The 26,413-nt window shown below is 42.0% G+C and overlaps 1 protein-coding gene across 1 annotated transcript in view; it reads left to right on the top strand.

Annotated features, from left to right (window-relative positions):
• LOC120033165 (zinc finger protein 385B-like) overlaps nucleotides 1-26,413 on the top strand; it is a 97,783-nt gene that overhangs the window by 18,368 nt on the left and 53,002 nt on the right. The gene's annotated exons all lie outside the window — the stretch shown is intronic.

Consider the following 26,413-nt stretch of genomic DNA (forward strand, 5'->3'; position numbering starts at 1 on the left):
AACACAACAGGAGGGTTAATTGCATCTTTGAAGTCTCTTCTGTGATGTATTCATTCTTAGGGCTTAACAATGAACTCTATTAAGCCCACCTTGTGCCATGGAAATGACTGGATGCAAGGATCAATGGCAATATATCATTACTTTAACAGTCAAAAATTGTATGTACCAATCCCAGATTGCAATTTCAGTACAACTGAAGTGAGTACCTTTTGGAAATGTTTGCGTCTTTGCACGTTAATATGAGAGTTCAATGCAATTGAATTACTTTTAGTCAAGTCAACTCTAACAACCGACACACTGCTGATTTAGTGATGTGCCAAGATCAAACATTAAATGAATAATGTGAGGAATGTCTTTAGAGATCAAATATTAGCTTCGGTATTGCCAGTAGCGGTGCGTGGGTAAAATCAATGGGGAAACAAAGCCATTTCACAACCTATGTGGTGTTATAATTGCGTTGTTTGCTCTATAACCGGTTCGTTTATATGCCTTGCAACCGTGATATGTAGGCCTGAGGCCAAAACAATAAGAAGACACAGTGGCAGAATAAATTCAACCACACCTTGGCTTCATCACGAAACCGGAGAGCAACCTCTGTCCGGTAAAGTCTGTTTCAAGCCAAATACAATCAATGGGGAATCGAAAGTGTGTGTCTGCTTTCTGAAAGGTTATAGTTAGTCCTGAGCAATTAGTGCTTTTTTAGGTCGGTTCGGTTTCAGTTTGATTATTCAGTTTTGCGGACCCCCACAAGTGTCACGGGACTCATATAAAGGTAACCGGTACTGGTTAAGAAAATGAATGGGAAGGTAGTTTTGTGGTCATCCAAAAAAGGGGTTAAATATGTGTAAAAATAACAATTAATGAATTAAAAAAATATATACATTACAAGTCAAAAGTTTGGACACGTCTACTCATTCAATTGTTTTTCTTTATTTTTACTATTTTCTACATTGTAGAATTATAGTGAAGACATCCAAACTATGAAATAATATATATGGAATCAAAAGAAGTGTTAAATAAATCAAAGAAGTGTTAACTAAATGAAAATATATTTTATATTTAAGATTCTTCCATGTAGCCACCCTTTGCCTTGATGACAGCTTTGCACACTCTTGGCATTCTCCCAACCAGCTTCATGTGGAATGCTTTTCCAACAGTCTTGAAGGAGTTCCCACATATGCTGAGAACTTGTTGGCTGCTTTTCCTTCACTCTGCCATCCAACTCATTCCAAACCATCTCAATTTGGTTGAGGTCGGATGATTGTGGAGGCCAGGACATCTGATGCAAACCAAATGGGATGGCGTATCGCTGCAAAATGCTTTGGTAGCCATGCTGGGTAAGTGTGCCTTGAATTCTAATTAAATCACTGACAGTGTCACCAGCAAAGCACCCCCACACCATCACACATCCTCCTCCATGCTTCATGGTGGGAACTACACATGGAGAGATCATCCGTTGACCTACTATGCGTCTCACAAAAACACGGCTGTTGGAACCAAAAATATTTGGACTCATCAGACCAAAGAACAGACTTCCACCGGTCTAATGTTAATTGCTCATGTTTCTTGGCCCAAGCAAGTCTCTTCTTCTTATTGTAACCTTTATTTAACTAGGCAAGTCAGTTAAGAAAAATTCTTATTTACAATGACGACTTAGGAACAGTGGGTTAACTGCCTTGTTCAGAGGCAGAACGACAGATTTTTACTTTGTCAGCTCGAGGATTCGATCTACCAACCTTTCGGTTACTGGCCCAATGCTCTAACCAATAGGCTACTTGCAGCCCCCATTGGTTACCTTTTAGTAGTGGTTTCTTTGCAGCAATTCGACCATGAAGGCCTGATTCACGCAGTCTCCTCTGAACAGTTGATGTTGAGATGTGTTTGTTACTTGAACTCTGTGGCACATTTATTTGGGCTGCAATCTGAGGTGCAGTTAACTCTAATGAATGTATCCTCTGCAGCAGAGGTAACTCTGGGATTTCCTTTCCTGTGGAGGTCCTAATGAGAGCCGGTTTCATCATAGCGCTTGATGGTTTTTGCGACTGCACTTGAAGAAACTTTCAAAGTTCTTGAAATTTTCCGAGTTCACTGACCTTCATGTCTAAATTATGGACTGTAATTTCTCTTTGCTTATTTGGGCTGTTCTTGCCATAATATGGACTTGGTCTTTTACCAAATAGGGCTATCTTCTGTATACTACCCCTACCTTGTCACAACACAACTGATTGGCTCAAACGCTTCAAGAAGGAAAGAAATTCCACAAATTAACTTTTAACAAGGCACACCTGTTCATTGAAATGCATTCCAGGTGCATTTCATAAATCTGGTTGAGAGAATGCCAAGAGTCTGCAAAGCTCTCGTCAATGCAAAGGGTGGCTACTTTGAAGAATCTCAAATATACAAAATATTTTGATTTGTTTAACACTTTTTTGGTTACTACATCATTCCATATGTGTTACTTCATCGTGTTGATGTCTTCACTATTAATCTACAGTGTAGAAAATAGTACAAATGAAGAAAAACCCTGGAATGAGTAGGTGTGTCCAAACTTTGGACCGGTACGGTGTATATGTATTTCCTGAGCTTTCTTATATGTCCTAGATATAGATATACAAACACCTAGATATACAAACACCTCAAAACCTTTTCTTATAATATATTTTTTTACTGTCTTTTTTGCCATTTATGAATGTGTTATTCAGTGTGTTTCTCTGGGCTGTAGTAGTAAAGTCCAAATATTCAATATATTATCAACCAAAAAATTATCCCTGAAGGGATCCTATAATTCCAAATCAAATAGTTCAATGATCCATAGTGTGACCACCTTAAAACATTTCGATATGTCAGTTTGGAACCCCCCCCCAAACGGCTTCGACTTTTAAAACTCTTAAGGATTAGCCCCTTTTTTTCCCCGAATAAAATGACAAAAGTAGTGCACTATGTAGGGAATAGTGTGCCATTTGAAGAAGCACACTATATTGGAATAAGGTGCATTTCGGGACACACCCAGAATGCCAAAGCCTAGGCACTACATCCTGAGATCAATAAGAACCCAATGAAAGTTTCAGAAGGCTCCCACCCAATTACTGGCATTATTCAAATCCCAAGCTTGCTAAACACTGCATTGATGAACAGTGCATATGTTGTTTGATATTCATTTCAAGAGCTTGAAGCTCTCAGAAGTTCCCACCTCTGACTGGTTAGACTGGGACATTGAGGGTATTTTTTTGTTGTGAATGGTGCCAATAAAAATAATGGAATGGTGGACTTGTTACTCTTTGAACTTTTAATTATACAGCACTATAGGTCAAAACACACAGCATTGTGAAAATGCCTTCAAATTGGTTGTTTGTTAGCGTTGGCCCAACCACATTTCTTTGTTTGATAAATCCAGACTTTTTGGGTTTCGTTGCACTGCACATCACACCTATTGTTGGTCTGTCTACCTGTCGACCTGTCTGCCTGCCTGCTTGTCTGTCTGTTTTGTCTTTCCGTTGGTCTATTCTCATCTGGCACTGTATGACGCAAAGCAAAACCGCACTTTACCAACCTCTTTCAATAGTTTGTTCCGTCAGCTCAAATGACAGTGACAGTTCGAGAGCGATGACTCCATTGACTCATTCACACTGTCACACATACAGCACCCCCACCAACGCTAAAAGGGTATTTCAGCACAAAGATTATCTGGAAGGTCTGTCCCGTTCTACTCAATGTTAATGATGTTGTGAACATTGTGGAAATGAAAGCTGGAGTGTGTGATCTGTGATTGATGAGTGTGTCAGCTGTTTGGGATGAAAGGCCATTATCACTGGGAGATACAATTATAGATCATGACACGGTTGGATTTCACTGGGAGCTCTGTTACTTATGTCTAGTAGCTTAGTCTACACACAGCACCACGCTTGTTGTGTTGAGGGGAATACTCAAGCTTTTGTATTGGTAAGGAGACAGGACAGCATTATGTTAGCCTCAGAACATCTTTACTAAGACAATACTGGATATGGTGTAGAGAGCATATGGGTTCTGTAGCATAATGCTTAAGCTCTGGTTAATGGTATGATGGTGTGAATAAATAAGAGGTGCTTGTATATGCTTCAATTCAAGATGTCTCAGTCAGGGGTGTCATACGAACATCGGTCTCCCCCCGAATTCGGGCACTCACTGCAAATTTGGGTATACTGCCTTGCTGGCAAAATCCCCCCCCCCCCAAGAAATACTCCTGTGTTGGTCTTTTTTGTAAACTTTCGATTCTCCCTGACTATAGCTTTTATTTCGGTGATTAATAGTCACATATTTCAGAAACACTTTCCCCTGCCCCTCTCTACTTGTCCGTCTTGTTCATGCTTCTATAGGACCTTGCATTAGATCAGACTCTCCTACCCACGTGTAAATCTCCTCAGCTATGAGCCAGAGTGTTTGGAATGGGAGTTCACTCTTTCGCATGCAGACCCTAAACCATTTCTATCCTCTCCTTACATTTCTTGTCACCTGTGGAGGAGATTAGGGCTGGGGTGGGGATGTGTAAAATAAGGATATGCATGTAACCGGAACCAACAACACAAGCTTTCCATTTGATGCTGCTTGGTTGTACTGTAAAAGCATCTCACTAGGCCTTGGGAAATTGATTCCATGGATTGGATCTCAGCTGTATCTCTGATGGCACCATATTCCCTATTTAGTGCACTTCTATTTTAACCAGAGCCCATTGGACTCTGGTCAAACGTAGTGTAGGTAATAGGTTGCCAATTGAGACACATACCTATAACGAAACAGGGTGAGACCAGGATGCAGACGGTTCGAGTCTCTGATATTTATTGAAATACAATGGGCAGGTTGGGTACAGGCAGAAGTTCATAAACCAGGTCAGAGTCCGAAAGGTACAGTAGGGGGCAGGCAGGCTCGAGGTCAAGGCAGGCTGAATGGTCAGGCAGGCAGGGTCAGTGTCAGGGCAGGCAGAACTGGTCAGAACCGGGAGGGCTAGAAAAACAGAGACTAGGAAAACAGGAGCACAGAAAAACACGCTGGTAAGCTTGACAAGACAAGACGAACTGACAACAGACAAACAGAGAACACAGGTATAAATACATTGGGGATAATGACGAAGATGGGCGACACCTGGAGGGGGGTGGAGACAAGCACAAAGACAGGTGAAACAGATCAAGTTGTGTCACATACCCAGTTTCACAGAAGACAAGAAAGGAGCGCCTTGGCCAAGTTTTATGTTTGAGACCTTGGGAGAGCAAAGACAGCTGCTGTCATCGCTGTGGTTTACCCATGGCATTACGATGGTGGAGTTACAGGCTGGGTTGGTTACACAGGATAGCATTTATGCCACACCTGACATGGGTTCTCCAATCTGACCAACCATTCAAAAGATATAAGCCTGCTCTTTGTGTGAGATGGAGTATATAACCTACACGTTTGTATGGGTCCTTTGTGAATATCGGACTCCTTTGAGCAGTTGTTTGTGAAGGAAAACCAGATCTGTTTGTGAAATAAAGGACAAACAGCATAGTATGACCACTACAAACTGGATAATGGAGTTGTTTAGCAGGTTAAAGGTGACTTATTAGCTTATTTCTGATTTACCAAAAGGGTGTTATAATTACATTTTATTTCAAGTTTGTTTCTCATGTTATGCTTTCCCTTCCACCTCTCTTTCCTCATACTTTTCAATGCACCGCTAGCTGATTCAATCCATTTCCACTAACATTGCTACATGTTCCAAAACATTTTTCCGAAAGAAAGTTGAAAGTCAAAAGCAGTACATATGCTAAAAATTCACACAAAAATGGTGAACTATCCCTTTAACCCCTTTCTGTTAGACTGGAAAAACCCTCAGGTAAACTTATTTCTGATAGCAGAGAATTCAATCTGTATGTGTGTCTCTCCTTTTTGCAGCCATGGGCTCTTCTCTCTAAAGAGAGATGTTAAATTTAAATATGAGTTTCATTTCAAAGGGGATTCAGGGTGCCGACAGCAGCACTGAGCACTGTGTCTGTGTACACATATTTGACTTTCTAGTTCGGTACTTCAAAGGCATCATTGTGCTTCTGGCTTGGTGTTCACCAATCGTGTATTCTAGTCCTGATGTCTCTGTCTCGTACCGAATAGTTATTGTGTGAGTAAGTCCTTGGAGAATAAACTGAACCGTGTGATATCATACAAGATTCAATATTCTCAATGTGAAACCACTTTTTCCTATTTTCTGCAAAATTAAGGATTTATGCTCTTACCAAGGGGGACTGAGAAACATAGACTTCAATTTGAGGTAAACCCCACTACAGCTTTGATGTTCTTCTTTAAATACTGCTGTCAGGAATCCACAGGGAACCATATGGATTTGAGGGTTTGAAAATAGCGCAGCTTATTATAATTGCCAATCAAGTTTCCCTTTATAAGACAGTCTGAGGACTCACAGTTGAAGTCGGAAGTTTACATACACCTTAGCCAAATACATTTAACCTTTACTTAACACCCATCCCGGATCCGGGAGCATCCTCATCAGTAAAAGCTGACTAGCATAGCCTAGCATAGCGCCACAAGTAAATAATAGCATATAAATATCATGAAATCACAAGTCCAATACAGCAAATGAAAGATAAACATCTTGTGAATCCAGCCATCATTTCCGATTTTTAAAATGTTTTACAGCGAAAACACAATATGTATTTCTATTAGCTAACCACAATAGCCAAAGACTCAACCGCATATTTTCACCATGTTTCTACCGCATAGGTAGCTATCACAAAACCGACCAAATAGAGATATAATTAGTCACTAACAAGGAAACAACTTCATCAGATGACAGTCTTATAACATGTTATACAATAAATGTATGTTTTGTTCGAAAATTTGCATATTTGAGGTATAAATCATAGTTTTACATTGCAGCTACCATCAAAAATATCACCAAAGCAGCCAGAATAATTACAGAGAGCAACGTGAAATACCTAAATACTCATCATAAAACATTTATGAAAAATACATGGTGTACAGCAAATGAAAGATAAACATCTTGTGAATCCAGCCAATATTTCAGATTTTTTTTAAGTGTTTTACAGCGAAAACACAATATAGCATTATATTAGCTTACCACAATAGCCAAACACACAACCGCATTTATTTACCGCATAGATAGCATTCGCAAAAACCAGCAAAAGATATAAAATTAATCACTAACCTTGAACAACTTCATCAGATGACAGTCTTATAACATCAGGTTATACAATACACTTATGTTTTGTTCGAAAATTTGCATATTTAGAGCTGCAAACCGTGGTTATACATTGTGAATATGTAGCATCGATTCACCAGAATGTCCGGAGCCATTTTGGACACTCACCTAATCTGACCAAAGAACTCATCATAAACTTGACATAAAAATACTTGTTGTATGGCAAATGAAAGATACACTGGTTCTTAATGCAACCGCCGTGTTAGATTTTTAAAAATAACTTTACCATAACAAACAGCTTGCGTTATTGCGAGACAGCGCCCGCCAAAACGGCAGAGAATAGGAATCAACATTTTCCACAGAAATACAAAATAACATCATAAATTGTTCTTACTTTTGCTGAGCTTCCATCAGAATCTTGTACAAGGAGTCCTAGGTCCAGAATAAATCGTTGTTTGGTTTTAGAATGTCCTTTTCTCCTGTCGAATTAGCAACCTTAGCTAGCCATGTGGGGGGAACATGCCCATCTTCTCTTCACGCAAAGAACGGAAAATTCCAAAAGTCCCAATAAACGTTGAATAAACTGATACAACTCGGTTGAAAAAAACTACTTTATGATGTTATTATCACATGTATCAAATAAAATCAGAGCCGGAGATATCCGCCGTGTATACCGAACGCTTTTCAGAAGCCAATGTCGACGTACTTCGTGCGCCAGAGAAGACAAAGACATTTCCAGACCTGTCACTCCAAAAGCTCTTGTTCGGCCTCAGATCAAGCTAGACACCCCATTCCACCTTCCACTGCCTGTTGACATCTAGTGGAAGGCGTATGAAGTGCATGCATATCGATAAATATTAGGCAATTGAATAGGCAGGCCCTGGAACAAAGCATCGTTTTCAGATTTTTCACTTCCTGTATGGAAGTTTGCTGCAAAATGAGTTCTGTTTTACTCACAGATATAATTCAAACAGTTTTAGAAACTTGAGTGTTTTTTATCCAATAGTAATAATAATATGCATATTGTACGATCTAGAATAGAGTACAAGGCAGTTTGGGCACGATTTTTTCCAAAGTGAAAACAGCGCCCCCCTATTGACAAGAAGTTAAACTCAGTTTTTCACAATTCCTGACATTTAATCCTAGTAAAAATGTCCTGTCGTAGGTCAGTTAGGATCACCACTTTATTTTAAGAATGTGAAATGTCAGAATAACAGGAGAGAAAATTATTTATTTCAACTTTTATTTCTTTCATCACATTCCCAGTAGGTCAGAAGTTTACATACACTCAATTAGTATTTGGTAGCATTGCCTTTATATTCTTTAACTTGGGTCAAACGTCTCAGGTAGTCTTCTACAAGCGTCCCACAATAAGTTGGGTAAATTTTGGCCCATTCCTCCTGACAGAGCTGGTGTAACAATCAGGTTTGTAGGCCTCCTTGCTCGCACATGCTTTTTCAGTTCTGCCCACACATTTTCTATTGGATTGAGGTCAGGGCTTTGTGATGGCCACTCCAATACCTTGACTTTGTTGTCCTTAAGCCATTTTCCACGACTTTGAAAGTTTGCTTGGGGTCATTGTCCATTTGGAAGACCCATTCGCGACCAAGCTTTAACTTCCTGACTGATGTCTTGAGATGTTGCTTCAATATATCCCCATAATTTTGCTTCCTCATAATGCCATCTATTTTGTGAAGTGTACCAGTCCCTCCTGCAGCAAAGAACCCCCACAACATGATGCTGCCACCCCCGTGCTTCATGGTTGGGAGGATGTTCTTCGGCTTGCAAGCCTCCCCCTTTTTCCTCCAAACATAATGATGGTCATTATGGCCAAACAGTTCTATTTGTGTTTCATCAGACCAGAGGACGTTTCTCCAAAAAGTACGATCTTTGTCCCCATGTGCAGCTGCAAACTGTAGTCTGACTTTTTTATGGCGGTTTTGGAGCAGTGGCTTCTTCCTTGCTGAGTGGCCTTTCAGGTTATGTCGACATAGAACTCGTTTTACTGTGGATATAGATACTTTTGTACCTGTTTACTCCAGAATCTTCACACGGTCCTTTGCTGTTGCTCTGTGATTGATTTGCACTTTTCGCACCAAAGTAGGTTCATCTCTAGGAGACTGAACGCGTCTCCTTCCTGAGCGGTGTGATGGCTGCATGGTCCCATGGTGTTTATACTTGTGTACTATTGTTTGTACAGATGAACGTGGTACCTTCAGGTGTTTGGAAATTGCTCCCAAAGATGAACCAGACCTGTGGGGGTCTACAATTTTTTTTCTTAGGTCTTGGCTGATTTCTTTTGATTTTCCCATGATGTCAAGCAAAGAGGCACTGATTTTGAAGTTAGGCTTTGAAATAAATCCATATTCCCGAAAACCTGAAGTAAAAAGTAGCCAGGGGGTGCTAGGGCACCCAGTTTAAACTAGACCAACATCATCGCGTCCTTGCGCGACCTTTGTACAGTCAATTGAAAATGCCATGCTTGCTAATTTGATTATCAATGTGACATTTTTCTACATGCCAGCAGCATACCACCAGCAGCATACCACCCTGCATTCCACTGCTGGCCTGCTCCTGAAGCTAAGCACGGTTGATCCTGGATGGGAGACCAGATGCTACTGGAAGTGGTGTAGGAGGGCCAGTAGGAGGTACCCTTTCTTCTGGTCTAAAAAAAAAAATAATATCCCAATACTCCAGGGCAGTGATTGGGGACATTGCCCTGTGTAGGGTGCTGTCTTTCAGATGGTATGTTGAAAGGGTGTCCTGACTCTCTGTGGTCACTAAAGATCCCGTTTAACCAAGCAAGAAAAATAAACGTTCAATCAGTATTGAGTGAATGAACAATGACAAAAGTGTCCTGTTATTACCATACTGTCCATGTCAAGATGTGTTCATGACAGGGTTCATAGCGTAAGCGTTAATGCCACCGCCACGGAATCTGAAGAGTTTCCGATAGTTACCACAAACACAAATTCATGTATTTAAAAAATACATATTTTAAGGTTAGGGTTAGACATAAGGTCACCAGTGTGATTAAGGTTAGGGTTGAAGTTAAGGTTAGATTTAAAATCCGATTTTAAGAAGATAAATGGTAGAAATAAGCAGGGTTCATGACTTTATGGCTCTGGTAACTAGTTATCTGACCAATCTGAAGGTCCTGGGTTCGCCTCTCGGAGGAGAAATTGACTATTCTGTTATGTTCATAGTTTTGACACCCCCCCTGCCAATCCCGACACACACACACCGGCCTGCACATGCACAGTGTGTGCGTATTTTCAAATATTAGGTGGCCATTATTTTTAAAATACAATTTTTGAGTGACAATGGACAGGGACTGTGGTGTGTGTACTACTACACACGTCTTGCCAATAGTGTGTGATTGCAGCCCACTTCCCATTGGTCCCCCACTCTTGAGCACGCCCCTGTCAATTCCGAGGGGGGAGCGGTCAGTGCATATTTGTAAACAACAGCTGGTGCACGAAATCTAAGGAAGTCTCTAGATTTTGCTCGCCTGAAGTAGAGTATATTGTGATAAATTGCAGGCCACACGACTTGCCTAGAGAGTTTTCCGCTATACTTTTCATGGCTGTTTATTTACCACCACAGACAGATGCTGGCACTAAGACTGCACTCAGTCAGCTGTATAAGGAAATAAGCAAACAGGAAACCACTCACCCAGAGGCGGCGCTCCTAGTGACCGGAGACTTTAATGCAGGGAAACTTAAATCAGTTCTACCAAATTTCCATCAACATGTTAATTGTACAACCAGAGGGTAACACATTCTAGATCACCTGTACTCCACACACAGAGACACATACAAAGCTCTCCCTCGCCCTCCATTTGGTAAATCCGACCACAATTCTATCCTCCTGATTCCTGCTTACAAGCAAAAATTTAGGCAGGAAGCACCAGTGACTCGGTCTATAAATAAGTGGTCAGATGAAGCAGATGCTGTTTCACTATCACAGACTGGAACATGTTCCGGGATTCTTCCGATGACATTGAGGAGTACACCACATCATTCACTGGCTTTATCAATAAGTGCATTGAGGACGTTGTCCCCACAGTGACTGTACGTACATACCCCAACCAGAAGCCATGGATTACAGGCAACATTCGCATTGAGCTAAAGGGTAGAGCTGCCGCTTTCAAGGTGCGTGTCTCTAACCCAGAAGCTTACAAGAAATCCTGCTATGCCCTGCAACGAACCATCAAACAGGCAAAGGTCAATACAGGGCTAAGATTGAATCATACTACACCGGCTCCGACACTCGTCTTATGTGGCAGGACTTGCAAACTATTACAGACTACAAAGGGAAGCACAGCTGTGAACTGCCCAGTGACACGAGCGTACCAGACGAGCTAGATCACTTCTATGCTCGCTTCGAGGCAAGCAAAACTGAGGCATGCATGAGAGCATCAGCTGTTCCGGATGACTGTGTGATCACGCTCTCCGTAGCCGACGTGAGTAAGACCTTTAAACAGGTCAACATATTTAAGGCTGCGGGGCCAGACGGATTACCAGGACGTGTGCTCCGGGCATGTGCTGACCAACTGGCAGGTGTCTTCACTAACATTTTCAACATGTCCCTGATTTAAGTCTGTAATACAAACATGTTTCAAGCAGACCACCATAGTCCCTGTGCCCAAGAACACAAAGGCAACCTGCCTAAATTACTACAGACTCGTAGCACTCACGTCTGTAGCCATGAAGTGCTTTGAAAGGTTGGTAATGGCTCACATCAACACCATTATCCCAGAAACCCTAGACCACTCCAATTTGCATACTGCCCAAACAGATCCACAGATGATGCAATCTCGATTGCACTCCACACTGCCCTTTCCCACCTGGACAAAAGGAACACTTATGTGAGAATGCTATTCATTGACTACAGCTCAGCGTTCAACACCATAGTATCCTCAAAGCTAATCACTAAGCTAAGGATCCTGGGACTAAACACCTCCCTCTGCAACTGGATCCTGGACTTCCTGACGGGCCACCCCCAGGTGTTGAGGGTAGGTAGCAACACATCTGCCACGCTGATCCTCAACACTGGAGCTCCCCAGGGGTGCGTGCTCAGTCCCCTCCTGTACTCCCTGTTCACCCACGACTGCATGGCCAGGCATGACTCCAACACCATCAAGTTTGCAGACAACACAACAGTGATGGGCCTGATCACCGACAACAACGAGACAGTCTATAGGGAGGAAGTCAGAGACCTGGCCGGGTGGTGCCAGAATAGCAACCTATCCCTCAACGTAACCAAGACTAAGGAGGTTATTGTGGACTACAGGAAAAGGAGGACCGAGCACGCCCCCATTCTCATCGACTGGTCTGTAGTGGAGCAGGTTGAGAGCTTCAAGTTCCTTGGTGTCCACATCAACAACAAACTAGAATGGTCCAAACACACCAACACAGTCGTGAAGAGGGCACGACAAAGTCTTTTCCCCCTTAGGAAACTAAAAAGATTTGGCATGGGTCCTGAGATCCTCAAAAGGTTCTACAGCTGCAACATCGAGAACATCCTGACTGTTTGCATCACTGCCTGGTACGGTAACTGCTCGGCCTCTGACCGCAGGGCACTACAGAGGGTAGTGCGTACAGCCCAGTACATCACTGGGGCTAAGCTGCCTGCCATCCAGGACCTCTACACCAGGCGGTGTCAGAGGAAGGCCCTAAAAATTGTCAAAGACCCCAGCCACCCCAGTCATAGACTGTTCTCTCTACTACCGCATGGCAAGCGGTACCGGAGTGCCAAGTCTAGGACAAAAATGCTTCGCAACAGTTTTCACCCCCAAGCCATAAGACTCCTGAACAGGTAATCAAATGGCTACCCGGACTATTTGCATTGTGTGCCCCCCCCAACCCCTCTTTTTACGCTGCTGCTACTCTCTGTTTATCATATATGCATAGTCACTTTAACTATACATTCATGTACATACCACCTCAATTGGGCCGACCAAACAGTGCTCCCGCACATTGGCTAACCGGGCTATCTGCATTGTGTCCCGCCCACCACCCGCCAACCCCTCTTTTATGCTACTGCTACTCTATGTTCATCATATATGCATAGTCACTTTAACCATATCTACATGTACATACTGCCTCAATCAGCCTGACTAACCGGTGTCTGTATGTAGCCTCACTACTTTTATAGCCTCGCTACTGTATATAGCCTGTCTTTTTACTGTTGTTTTATTTCTTTACCTACCTATTGTTTACCTAATACCTTTTTTGCACTATTGGATAAAGCCTGTAAGTAAGCATTTCACTGTAAGGTCTACACCTGTTGTATTCGGCACACGTGACAAATAAACTTTGATTCATGCTTGTATGACACTTTCGATTTTGGCTATGCGATTATAATGTGAAGAAAATAAATTTGAAATAAAAGTATTACCTGAGTTTTTCGGGGATGAAGGACACTGTCTAGCTATCTACCTGTGTCATCCCCACCTCCCACCTGCTGTATAAAGGTGTCCTCCTAGCAAGCTATCACACAGTGTCCTTTGCTAACGCCACCTTTGTGTGTCTGTGTGTGTCTGCTCACCATACACAACTAGACACATAGCAACAGAGAGGCAGTGGGTCAGCTCTGATTGAAGTCCTATTCTCCGGGAACGAACGCCAGGAGCAGAACTTATAAAACTGATTAACTCAGCTCTTAAATCTACGCCATTGAAGGGTGATGCTTTTGTTGTACTCACTCTCCTTCCCCCATTATCTGAAAACTATTGTGAAGAGACCTAGATATTTCTGATTTGTGGTTACACTGGTGAAGGTGATCATCTCCTGATCTGCTGATTGCTGATCCTTCTTCCTACCTCTTACATCCTAACTTTTACCTCCTACTTCCTAGCTTCAGCCTCCAACCTTGTGGCGCAGCATTCTAAGGCACTGCATCTCAGTGCAAGAGGTGTCACTACAGTCCCTGGTTTGAATCCAGGCTGTAACACATCCGGCCGTGATTGGGAGTCCCATAGGGCGGCACACAATTGGCCCAGCGTCGTCTGGGTTTGGCCGGTGTAGGCCTTCATTGTTAATAAGAATTTGTTCTTAACTGACTTGCCTACTTAAATAAAGGTTACATTTAAAAAATATATATATTTTCCTCCTACTGTCACTACACCTTATCTCTTACCTCCTAGGCTGATTGATCTCCTTCTACCTCTTACCTCTTTCCTCAAATATGCTATATACTACCTCTTACCTCCTTTCTCCTACTGTAGCTCTTACCTCCTACCCCTCTACAGTCGCTCACTATTACCTCTTATATCTTACCTTGTAACTTATGCGGTGCCTGCTCCTACCGCTTACCTCCTACTGTAACTCGTACCTTCATACCTCCTACCTCCTACAGTAACTGTTCCTACCTAGTACCTCCTACATATTACAGTTTACCTTCTACCTCTGCTGTGGCTGCTGCTCCACTGACAGCTGCTTTATTGTCTGGGTGAGTCTGGCAGTTAGCACAGCAGTGCTCCCCTCCCCTCCCCCTGGCACCAGCCACCTCCTCCCCCCACCGCGCCCCAGCGTGTGTTCCCCTGTCCTCACAGTAGAGCCAGCAGTGACAGCAGAATGCCAAAGTGGACCAGGAGGGGAGTTGCATGGGATGTACTCAGGCGTATTCACGGTCACACTACATAGTGCAAGCATGCTTTTAGGTGAGTTGGACAGTTGGATTCCTTTTGATTTGATGGGAGCATGCAGTGTGTGGTGAAGGCGTCTGTTGACATGGTGTAGGCAGTTTGTGCTGATATCAGAACACTCCTGTGTCTGTAGAATTGTCTGGAATGAATTGTTTGTTTGATCTAAATTTTAATAGGTTTTTGAAATGTGGAAATGTCTTAAGTAGTCCAACCAGGATATGTTTGAAGACAATAGCTGTGCTATCCTCTGTTTGCCATTACATAATACAATATATAGTTGTTGTTGCATTCCCATGTCTTAGAGTAGGAGCACAGCGCATATTTCAATCTCACAGTTCCTTATGTGAACAGCCAGCAGAACAGAGGATGTTGAAGTGAATTGTGTGAATTGTGAAGGTGTTTGAAAGAGCATTGATGATGATCCTACTTCTGCTTCAAATTCTAGGAGATGCCACACTAGTTATCAAGCTGAGAAATTCCCTTCCTGCTGTCAATCCCAGATAGGAGAGTACATCAGTTGTTATTGTGGAAATTCCTGTCAACTTAAAATGAATGATAACAACGCGTCACTCTGAATATAGCAGCGATCATCTGAAAGATCACCCTGACTGAATGACTGAACTGTCACTTGGCGACTCGATGAAATGGCGTTCGCACCGATATTGAATAGCTGGTGTAACATACTACACTGCTGTCTGAGTAGACCTGTTTCCACTGCTAACAGTGAAAGGATGTATTACGCTTGTGTGTTTGCGTGTGTGTGTGGTTGTGTTTGTACGTGAGCATGCGTGTGTGTCTCTGCTTGTGCACATGCATGCATACCAATGTCTGGGTGTGTGTGCCTCTGTGAGCGTGTTTGTGTGTGTTTGTCCTCATAGGGCCCTGGAGAACACCAATGGGGTCTGTACCAGACTGACCCTGAGACAGAGCACTGCTGGGACCACTCGGCCCGTCTGGCAAATGGTCCAGGGGGCGAACAGTTGCTCCTATCAGACACGACTTGGTTAAACTGAGGTAGAAATGCCAGCATGTTCAACTGCAGTTGTACAGTGTTGAGCTCAAAGCAATATGAGTGTATTACAGTATCTACCTTTATATTGTCTGTTTTGTTACTAATTACAACTTTGCAGCAGTAATTACTTTACCATCTAGGACATGTCTTAAGATCAGTGTGTGTGTGTGTGTGTGTGTGTGTGTGTGTGTGTGTGTGTGTGTGTGTGTGTGTGTGTGTGTGTGTGTGTGTGTGTGTCGGTTCCACTGTCAGGAGAAAATTAAGGGAAGTTCCTCTCCTTAAGCAGGCCCTTTGTTTCCATGGAATTCTTAAAGCTGAAACAACAAGAACATGCCCTAAATAAAATCAGTTTATGAAAGTATATTTTTTACACAGCGAGGGTGATGTTTTGTGATGGGAATTAATTGATTGCTGTGAGAATGTGCTTGACCGTTTGTTTTCTTTGTCAAACCCTTTTGTTCAGAATTTAACATTTGGTTAACTTTGGGAAAGGTGGGGCGCTAGCTCCCCATCTCGACAACATCCGGTGAAATTGCAGAGCGCAAAATTCCAAATACAAAAATTTTAATATTAAACATTCATGAAAATACAAGTGTCTTATATCGTTTAAAAGGTTAACTTCTTGTTAATCCAGCCGCTTTGTCAGACTTCAAAAAGGCTTTACAGCGAAAGCATACCATGCGATTATCTGAGGACAGAGCCCCCCACACAAAAGCATTAAAAACATTTTCCAGACCAGCAGAAGCGACACAAAAGTCAGAAATAGCGATAAACTAAATCACCTACCTTTGAAGATCTTCCTCTGTTTGCAATCCCAAGGGTCCCAGCTACATAACAAATGGTTGTTTTGTTCGATAAAGTCCTTCTTTGTATCTCAAAAAAGTCAGTTTAGTTGGCTCGCTTGATTCAGTAATCCACCTGTTCCACACGTCCAAAATGCATACAAAGGAATCCCAAAAGTTACCAATAAACTTTGTCCAAACAAGTCAAACAACGTTTCTAATCAATCCTCAGGTGCCCTAATATGTAAATAAATGATACAATTTAAGACGGAGAATAGTATATTCATTACCGGAGATAAATAACGAAGACCGCGCCCTCATCCACGCGCGCAACAACACTACAGTCAAAATGAGAGCCACCTAGAAAAACTACAAATTCTAGCTCATTTTTCAAAAAACAAGCCTGAAACTCTTTCTAAAGACTGTTGACATCTAGTGGAAGCCATAGGAACTGCAATCTGGGAGGTATTCCTTTGATTTTCCCATAGACAGGCATTTTAAATGGTGGTCACCTCAAAAAAGAAATTCCGGATGGATTCTCCTCGGGTTTTGGCCTGCGATATCAGTTCTGTTATACTCACAGACATTATTTTAACAGTGTTAGAAACTTCAGAGTGTTTTCTATCCAATACTACTACTTATATGCATATCCTAGCTTCTGGCCCTGAGTAACAGGCCGTTTACTTTGGGCACCTCAGTCATCTGAACTTCCGAATACTGCCCCCTATCCCGAAGAAGTTAGGTTAGCTCAGTGCATTCAATGAATGCAATGGTAGGCTATGGCATTGTGCTTTATATCTTTACATTGTGTTTCATGACAGCTTATGAGAAGTGCATCTTGGGCATTTTGTTGATTCCTTCTGGTAATATGTGGTCTCAAAATAGTGAAGAGAATGCAATGGAAGGCAATTTCATTTGATCGATTTTATTGTGTATGCTACTGTATTCAGCATCTCATTTACAGTGTGAGTCATACAACTGTTTTGTGTTTCATCTCCTGTTTTTTCCCTGTTTAGTGGACTTTTCAAGGGCCTAAAGTGTCTTGATATTCATCCAAATGAACGATTTCACTGAGATACACTCTGTGTGTGAGACTAATAGTGTTATTGGCTGCTAAATGGAGACGGGTTTGCATTTAGCTACAGCTTAGATGTGCCTGGGTTGGTGTCTGCAGTGGTTTACCTGCATGTTTGTTTCATTGGGTATCGTCGCCTCTTCCTGTCCTCATCTTGTGAACTTTTCATGTACTGTACTGTATGTGTTTCATTGTATGTGTCACTGTTTAATGCAATGACTGGTAACAATGATACTAGGAAATAATAGTAGAATAAAAACCCAATACTTTGCAGATGTGAACTTCACAGACCCACACTGACTGGCTCTCTACCACCTGTGTTCTTTAAGTTAGGCCTAATTGCAATTGGAGATTCTATATCTTATAAAAGCATTACTGTAGCCTGTTTTCCAATTGTTCTGCCACTGGCTTTGACTTATAAAGGCTGTCTATGTTTATTTCCCATGTGGAATCTGGACTTTCTTTTTCTGTAGAGCAGCGTTTCCCAATCTCGGTCCTGGGGAACCCAAGGTTTTTGCCCAAGAACTATACAGCTGATTTAAATAATCAACTCATCAACAAGCGTTAATTATTTGAATCAGCTGTGTATTACTAGAGCAAAACCTGCACCCCTTAGGGTCCCAAGGACCGAGTTTGGAAAACGCTGCTGTAGAGAGAGATCTCAGGTGCTCCCGTATTTATGATTTCATTCACACTAGAAATTACTAATATCTTCCACGTTGAGATCCACCACTCTACTTTCATTTTATGCCAACATGTTGGATTTGTCTTTGCATTTGTCCATATTAGCAAGCAATATTTAATTATGACTTAATTATGTGGGATGGAGCCTCAGTGTTATGCACAGATGCTCTGAAATTTACATTCTTTAAGGAAGTGGTGCATATTTTCTGTTTGGTGACCCTGTTCACTGCTCTAACCCAACTCTGCCTTATGACTGGCAGGTCTCTACTTATTAGCCTCTGCTCCCACCAGGTCATCTGCCTCTGCGATTGAATCAGTCCTCCCTGGCATGCAGACTCAAGTTTGTGATAAGCCCTAATTTCATTTCACCCAGCCTGCATCAGGTGCTTCTAATAGAAGGGAACCTTCAATCTTCTCACAAAATCATCTGCAGCATCAGACCGGTTTGGCCTACAAACTATTATGACCCCTCTATGGAAAGATGAGACTCTCACGAACATGTTTTGCTCTACGACCCCCCACAAGCGTCTTAGGACTCTGTCTAATGTCGGTACAGCCAATCTGCCAACTTCTGTCTGTAGCGTCTAAACAGTTTAAACTACACACTAATATTTCCGTGGAATGGCGAGACTCTCGCGAACATGTACATGTTGGTTATTTTGCTCTAGGACGCCCACAGTCCTCAGAATACCCGTCTGAAGGTCCGGGGGTACCAGTTGAAAAAATGAATGGAAGTACAGAGCCTTCGGAAAGTATTCAGACCCCTTGACTTTTTCCACATTTTGTTAGGTTACATCCTTATTTTAAAATGCTAAGAGTCTGCAAAGCTGTCATCAAGGCAAAGAGTGAATACTTTGAAGAATCCAAAAAAAACAATATTTTGATTTGTTTAACACTTTTTTAGTTACTAAATGATTCCATACAGTGCCTTGCAAAAGTATTCACCCGCCTTGGCGTTTTTCCTATTTGTTTTTGCATGACAACCTGTAATTTTAAATATTTTTTTATTTGGATTTCATGTAATGGACATACACAAAATAGTTCAAATTGGTGAAGTGAAATGAAAAAAATTACTTGTTTAAAAGAATTATAATAAATAAAAAACTTAAAAGTGGTGTGTGCATATGTAGTATTCACCCCCTTTGCTATGAAGCCCCTAAATAAGATCTGGTGCAACCAATTACCTTCAGAAGTCACACAATTAGTTAAATAAAGTCCACCTGTGTGCAAACTAACAGTCACATGATCTGTCACATGATCTCGTTGGAAGGCCACAGAGTCTGCAACACCACTAAGCAAGGGGCACCACCAAGCAAGCGGCACTATCTTCCGCCGAAGTCGGTCCCTCTCCTTGTTCGAGCGGCATTCGGCGGTTGACGTCACCGGCCTTCTAGACATCGCCGATCCACTTTTCATTTTCCATTTGTTTTGTCTTTGTTTTACACACCTGGTTTCAATTCCCAAATTACATGTTCATTATTTAACCCTCTGTTTTCCCCATGGTTTTTGTGCTTGATTGTTTGTTGTATTTACAGTCCTTATTGTGGGCTAGGTATATTCGACTTGTATTTGTAAGTCTTGAGTAAAATTACGTGTATTACTCATCTCTGCTGTCCTGCGCCTGACTCCTCTGCACCAGCTACACCCAGAACTATTACAGGAGCTCTCCAAACAGGTCAGGGACAAAGTTGTGGAGAAGTACAGATCAGGGTTGGGTTATAAAAAAATATCCGAAACTTTGAACATCCCACGGAGCACCATTTAAATCCTTTATTAAAAAATGGAAAGAAAATGGCACCACAACAAACCTGCCAAGAGAGGGCCAAAACTCACAGACCAGGCAAGGAGGGCATTAATCAGAGGCAACAAAGAGACAAAAGATAGCCCTGAAATAGCTGCAAAGCTCTGTCCATAGGACCACTTTAAGCCGTACACTCCACAGAGCTGGGATTTACGGAAGAGTGGCCAGAAAAGAATAAGCAAACATGTTTGGTGTTCGCCAAAAGGCATGTGGGAGACTCCCAAAACATATGGAAGAAGGTACTCTGGTCAGATGAGACAAAAATTTAGCTTTTTGGCGATCAAGGAAAATGCTATGTCTGGCGCAAACCCAACAACTCTCATCACCCTGAGAACACCATCCCCACAGTGAAGTGTGGTGGTTTTCATGCTGTGGGGATGTTTTTCATCGGCAGGGACTGGGAAACCGGTCAGAATTGAAGGAATGATCGATGACGCTAAATACAGGGGCATTTTTGAGGGAAACCTGTTTCAGTCTTCCAGAGATTTGAGACTGGGATGGAGGTTCACCTTTCAGCAGGACAATGACCCTAAGCATACACTCGAGTGGTTTAAGGGGAAACATTTAAATGTCTTGGAATGGCCTAGTCAAAGCCCAGACCACAATCCAATTGAGAATCTGTGGTATGACTTAAAGATTGCTGTACACCAGCAGAACCCATCCAACATGAAGGAGCTGGAGCAGTTTTGCCTTGAAGAATGGTCAAACATCCCAGTGGTTAGATGTGCCAAGCTTATAGAGACATACCCTAAGAGACCTGTTTTTACCTTTATTTAACTAGGCAAGTCAGTTAAGATGGTGAGGAAATTACTTTTAAAGAACGACCAGGCATCCTCGACTGACGGGATGAGGTCAATATCCTTCCAGGATAACTGTGCCAGGTCGATTAAAAAGGCCTGCTCGCAGAAGTGTTTTAGGGAGCGTTTGACAGTGATGAGGGGTGGTCGTTTGACCGTGTACCCATAGCGGATGCAGGCAATGAGGCAGTGATTGCTGAGATCCTGATTTGAAAACAGCAGAGGTGTATTTGGAGGGCAAGTTGATCAGGATAATATCTATGAGGGTGCCCATGTTTACGGATTTAGGGTTGTACCTGGTGGGTTCCTTGATGATTTGTGTGAGATTGAGGGCATCTAGCTTAGATTGTAGGACTGCTGGGGTGATAAGCATATCCCAGTTTAGGTCACCTAACAGAACGAACTCTGAAGATAGATTGGAGGCAATCAATTCACATATGGTGTCCAGGGCACAGCTGGGAGCTGAGGGGGGTCTATAACAGGCGGCAACAGTGAGAGACTTATTTCTGGAGAGATACATTTTTTAAATTAGAAGCTCGAACTGTTTGGGCATAGACCTGGAAATTATGACAGAACTTTGCAGGCTATCTCTGCAGTAGATTGCAACTCCTCCCCCTTTGGCAGTTCTATCTTGATGGAAATGTTGTAGTTGGGTATGGAAATCTCAGAATTTTTGGTTGCCTTCCTAAGCCAGGATTCAGTCACGGCAAGGACATCAGGGTTGGCGGAGTGTGCTAAAGCAGTGAGTAAAACAAACTTAGGGAGGAGACTTCTGATGTTAACAATCATGAAACCAATGCTTTTTCTATTACAGAAGTCAACAAATGAGAGTGCCTGGGGACACGCAGGGCCTGGGTTAGCCTCCACATCACCCGAGGAATAGAGGAGGAGTAGGATGAGGGTACGGCTAAAGGCTAGCAAAACTGGTCGTCTAGTGCATTGGGGACAGAGAATAAAAGGAGCAGATTTCTGGGCGTGGTAGAATAGATTCAGGGCATAATGTGCAGACAGGGGTATGGTGGGGTGCGGGTACAGTGGAGGTAAGCCCAGGCACTGAGTGATAAGAGAGGTTGCATCTCTGGACACGCTGGTTATACTGGGTGAGGTCACCGCATGTGTGGAAGGTGGGACAAAGGAGGTATCTAAGGCATGTACAGTGGGACTAGGGGCTCCGCAGTAAACTAAAACAATGATAATTACCCTAAACAACAGTATACAAGGCATATTGACATTTGAGAGAGACATAAAGCGAGGCATAAAGCAATCACAGGTTTTGATTGGGAGAGCTAGCTAAGTCAACAACGGGTAAGACAACAACATCTAATCAGCTAAGACAACAACAACAGGTAAAATGGCGATGAATGGGCAGAGAGGGTCAGTTAACTACACACAGGGCCTGAGTTCGGGGCCAACAGATAAACAAAGGTAAACAAAGTGGAGTATCGTGATAAATGAACAGTCCAGCAGGCATCAGCTATGTAGCCAAGTGATCATAGGGTCCAGTGTGCAGCAATAGATGAAACGGGGAAGCCGCTAGGTATTCGTTACTACACTAGCACGCGGGAGACACGGCGTTTAAAGTTAGCAGTCCGGGGTAAGTAGAAGCGTCTGCTCCGTCGTCCGGCAAAGGCCGGTTGAAGGCACAACTGATGGAAATACGTCTGCGGACCAGTCATGGTGGTACGGCGGGGCGCCGTATCGATGAAGGGACCGGGCCAGATGGCGAAAGAGGTATTGTAGTTGTGGTAATTTCGTTTGCTAGCCAGGAGATGCGCCTGGCTCAGAGCTAACTTCGGGGCTGGGTCACTCAGTGGCAGCTAGCTAGATGTGATGATCAATGGTACAGGGTTTACGGCAGGAATCTGGCGTTGTAGTGGAGAAAAACAGTCCAAGGCTGGCAGGTATTATCCAGGCTAAAAAAAAGGGTGTGTGCGTGCTGCCATTAAATAATTTTGTTTTGGTATTGTAATTTGGTTAACATTTCTTTGAATCATCATTGTGTTCCCTTAGTGACCATTTCAGATTTCAAATTGCCTTGATGTTATTCAGAACAGAGTGTGCCGGTTGTTTTTGTCTCTCTCCAGTCTGGCTGTGGAGCTGCGATCACTGCTTTGAATATTGATGAGAGTTCAAAGAGATTGTTAGCATACGTTTCTTTCTGATTGCAGCACCACTAATATGACTAGTGTATATTTGCTACTGGTGTACTGTGCTATAACTTATATTGATATTTGAGCAAAATCTCTCAATCATGTTTTAATGAGTAAAAGTATACCTGCAAAATGTTACTGTCCATCCATTTTTTATTGTTTATTAACAGATATAGGACGAAATTAAGGGGAGATAGAGAGAAGGGAGCTGCTAGATGCTGTACCATCGCAGGCAGAGGAATCATATGCATGCTTTAACGACAAGGCTACCCTCAGGCACCAATAGCTTTTGTTCCCCAAAAAAAATTCTATGGCCTTACATTGTCAAATTAATATTTAATCAAAAGAGATTATGAGAGGGATGCTCCATTGCATTGAGAGTTTGGTATGACCTTAGGAAAGAGGATCTAATTGAGGCCGTTAACCTAAAACTCTGGATTAAGCTGTCAGTTTGCCTACTCCATGTTTTCAATAAACACTCTTTACGTTGACCTTATTCCATGCAGATGTGCATGAGTTATTGGTTCCCTTAGATGACACGGCATGCTTTTCATCCACTTCAACAGGAAAGGCAACTGGAAAATGTTAGATGTCTCAGAGACTTACCCAAAAGTTTGGCTGGTCTTCATTAAAGTCCCGTAGATCACTTCTGTATTCCCTTTTTGGTTGCTAAGTCTCCACCGAACTAGGTAAATCCGCATTTAAATTTAAAGCACCTCATTCCTGGAACGGATCGGCATCCTGTCAACGGGACAGTTGTAAATCATGCAGCGCCTTGTCACGATCGCAGAATCTAGAGAAACAACAAATGTCGGTACATATAAGTGTCTTATATCGGCTGAAAGCTTAAATTCTTGTTAATATAACTGCACTGTCCAATTTACAGTAGCTATTACTGCGAAAAAATGCCATGCTATTGTTTGAGAAGAGCTCCTAACAACAAAACACTCTTTTCACGCACATTAGGTTTGATAAATTCACCTCTGAAGGTAAAACGTGTACTTACGTTCTGATATCTTGCTCTGATTTATCATCCAAAGGGTCCCAGAGATAACATGAAGTGTCGTTTTGTTAGATAAAATCATTTTCATATACTAAAAAGGTCCATATAGCTTGCACGATCAATTTTGTATTTCCACTCGTTCAATTTGCAAAGAAAGGAATCTGTGAAAATCTAACCCTGAACGTTGTTTCAACCAGCCAAATCAAGTTTGCATGTATTCCTCAGAGATCCTAGAATGTAACCAGACTTCACTATATCCTTAGCGGTGTAGTATATCCTATAGGACACCATATTTGGTCAGAGAGCGACGCCTTCATGGCACACCGATGACGCAGGCGGTCTTCACTTAAACGACTCTAACTTTGTCAAATAAGCACCAATCAGGGTCAACAAGGCTAGCTAGATAGCCAATGAGCTGGCCTTTACGGGAGTATCTGGTAACCCTGTATGTGTCATAAAATGTAGCTACTAACCTTGTACAACAGCATGCCTTTTCCTTTTGGACAAAAATTATAATAATATTCAGAGTTATGAAGTTATGAAAATTGGTTGTTTTGCAAATGTTGAACTAATAATATGGCTACTAATACCAGAAAATCTAAATCAAAGTCCAAGTATACAGATTTGATGATATTCTTGCAGAAAAATGTAATATGAATGCAAATGTCTCCTTCACGATTTGCCCAAATGTACCTGGGTGACTTCACACTAAATGTCATGTAGTTTGCTCATACTTCAAGTTATCTGTCTGAAACGTTGCACATAGACTGCTGCCATCTTGTGGACACCATCGGACTTAGAGTGATTGCTTGAACTGGGACCTTTATCTTACATTTCAAAGATGGTGATAGAAAAAAAACGTTAGTTTTTTTCATTGTATTTTCTTCTACCAGATCTATTGTGTTTTATTCTCCTACATTCAATTCACATTTACACAAACTTCAAAGTGTTTCCTTTCAAACGGAACCAAGAATATGCATATCCTTGCTTCAGGGCCTGAGCTAGAGAGTTAGATTTGGTATGTCATTTTAGGCGAAATTGAAAAAAAGGGGGCTATCCCTAAGAAGTTAACTCTTGAGGTTCCTCAGGTCTCCACCACACTAGGTAAATCTGCATTTAATTTTAAAGCACCTCATTGCTGGAACCAACTATAAAATACATTACAATTGAATGTTTTTGTGCCGCTCGGGCAATTTAAAATATTGTTTGGGGACCTTCTTATTGAGGAATGTAATTGTTTTCTTGTAAATGTGTGTTGTGTGGTATTTGACTTGTTTTATATTGTATTTGATTTTCTCTAATGGAATTGTAGATGCAGGGCTTCCTTTGAAAGAGGCCCTTGTATAAATGGTTGACTCCTTGCTTAAATAAAGGTAATAAAAAACAAATAGACCTTTCTTTACGTTGCCTCAAGGATCCTCCGTTCCTCTAAAACCGCATGCCAAAGTGTGTGTTTTTATCTGAAAAGATCTTGAAAATAAAGTTAGACACGTTTTCTGAAACTCTGCTGTGATGTATTCGTCCTGTTGTGATGTAATGCTGCAGAAATTGCAAACTTGTTATTGATTTATTGTTGTCGTTTTCTTTTTAATTGGATTTCAGCAGTTGACCTTTCTAGGGAGTTTTTCCTAGCCACCGTGCTTCTACACCTGCATTGCTTGCTGTTTGGGGTTTTAGGCTGGGTTTCTGTACAACACTTTGAGATATCAGCTGATGTAAGAAGGGCTATATAAATACATTTGATTTGATTTGAAATGTGATATACGCTTTCATAGAATTCTGTCTGCTTACACATCATCAATAATGGATTATGTGATGATCTAAGTCAAGATCTATGAACTACAATGTTGTTATAAGATATTGCAAGTTACATTTCAGTGTGTATTAGACTGGTTATCTATAGCCTGTATATAGATGCAACGCTGGGGTTGCTGGGGCCAGCCATTCTAAAAATGTATGCATGCATAACTGTACGACGCTTTTGATAAAACTGTCTGCTAAAATGGATGTACTATGCTATATATTATGATGTGTTGGGTTATTTTGAGTGGGACTGTTTTCTGGAGATTCAGCATGCATGTTTGACTGGATTGATGTGGGATTGTATCAATGGTTCACTGGGCGCAGATTTACCATGCTGCCTCAGCACAGGTGCATTCTAGTCCCTTGGTGCGTCGTACTGTATGACATGATTTTCTGTGAGGGGATCCATGAGCTCAGTGGCGGAGCAAAAAAAGTGATGCAGTAGGAAAATTCTGAAGGCATGTCGTGTGTGTGTGTC

The sequence above is a fragment of the Salvelinus namaycush genome, chromosome 40, assembly GCF_016432855.1.
Source record: "Salvelinus namaycush isolate Seneca chromosome 40, SaNama_1.0, whole genome shotgun sequence".
NCBI lineage: Eukaryota > Metazoa > Chordata > Actinopteri > Salmoniformes > Salmonidae > Salvelinus > Salvelinus namaycush.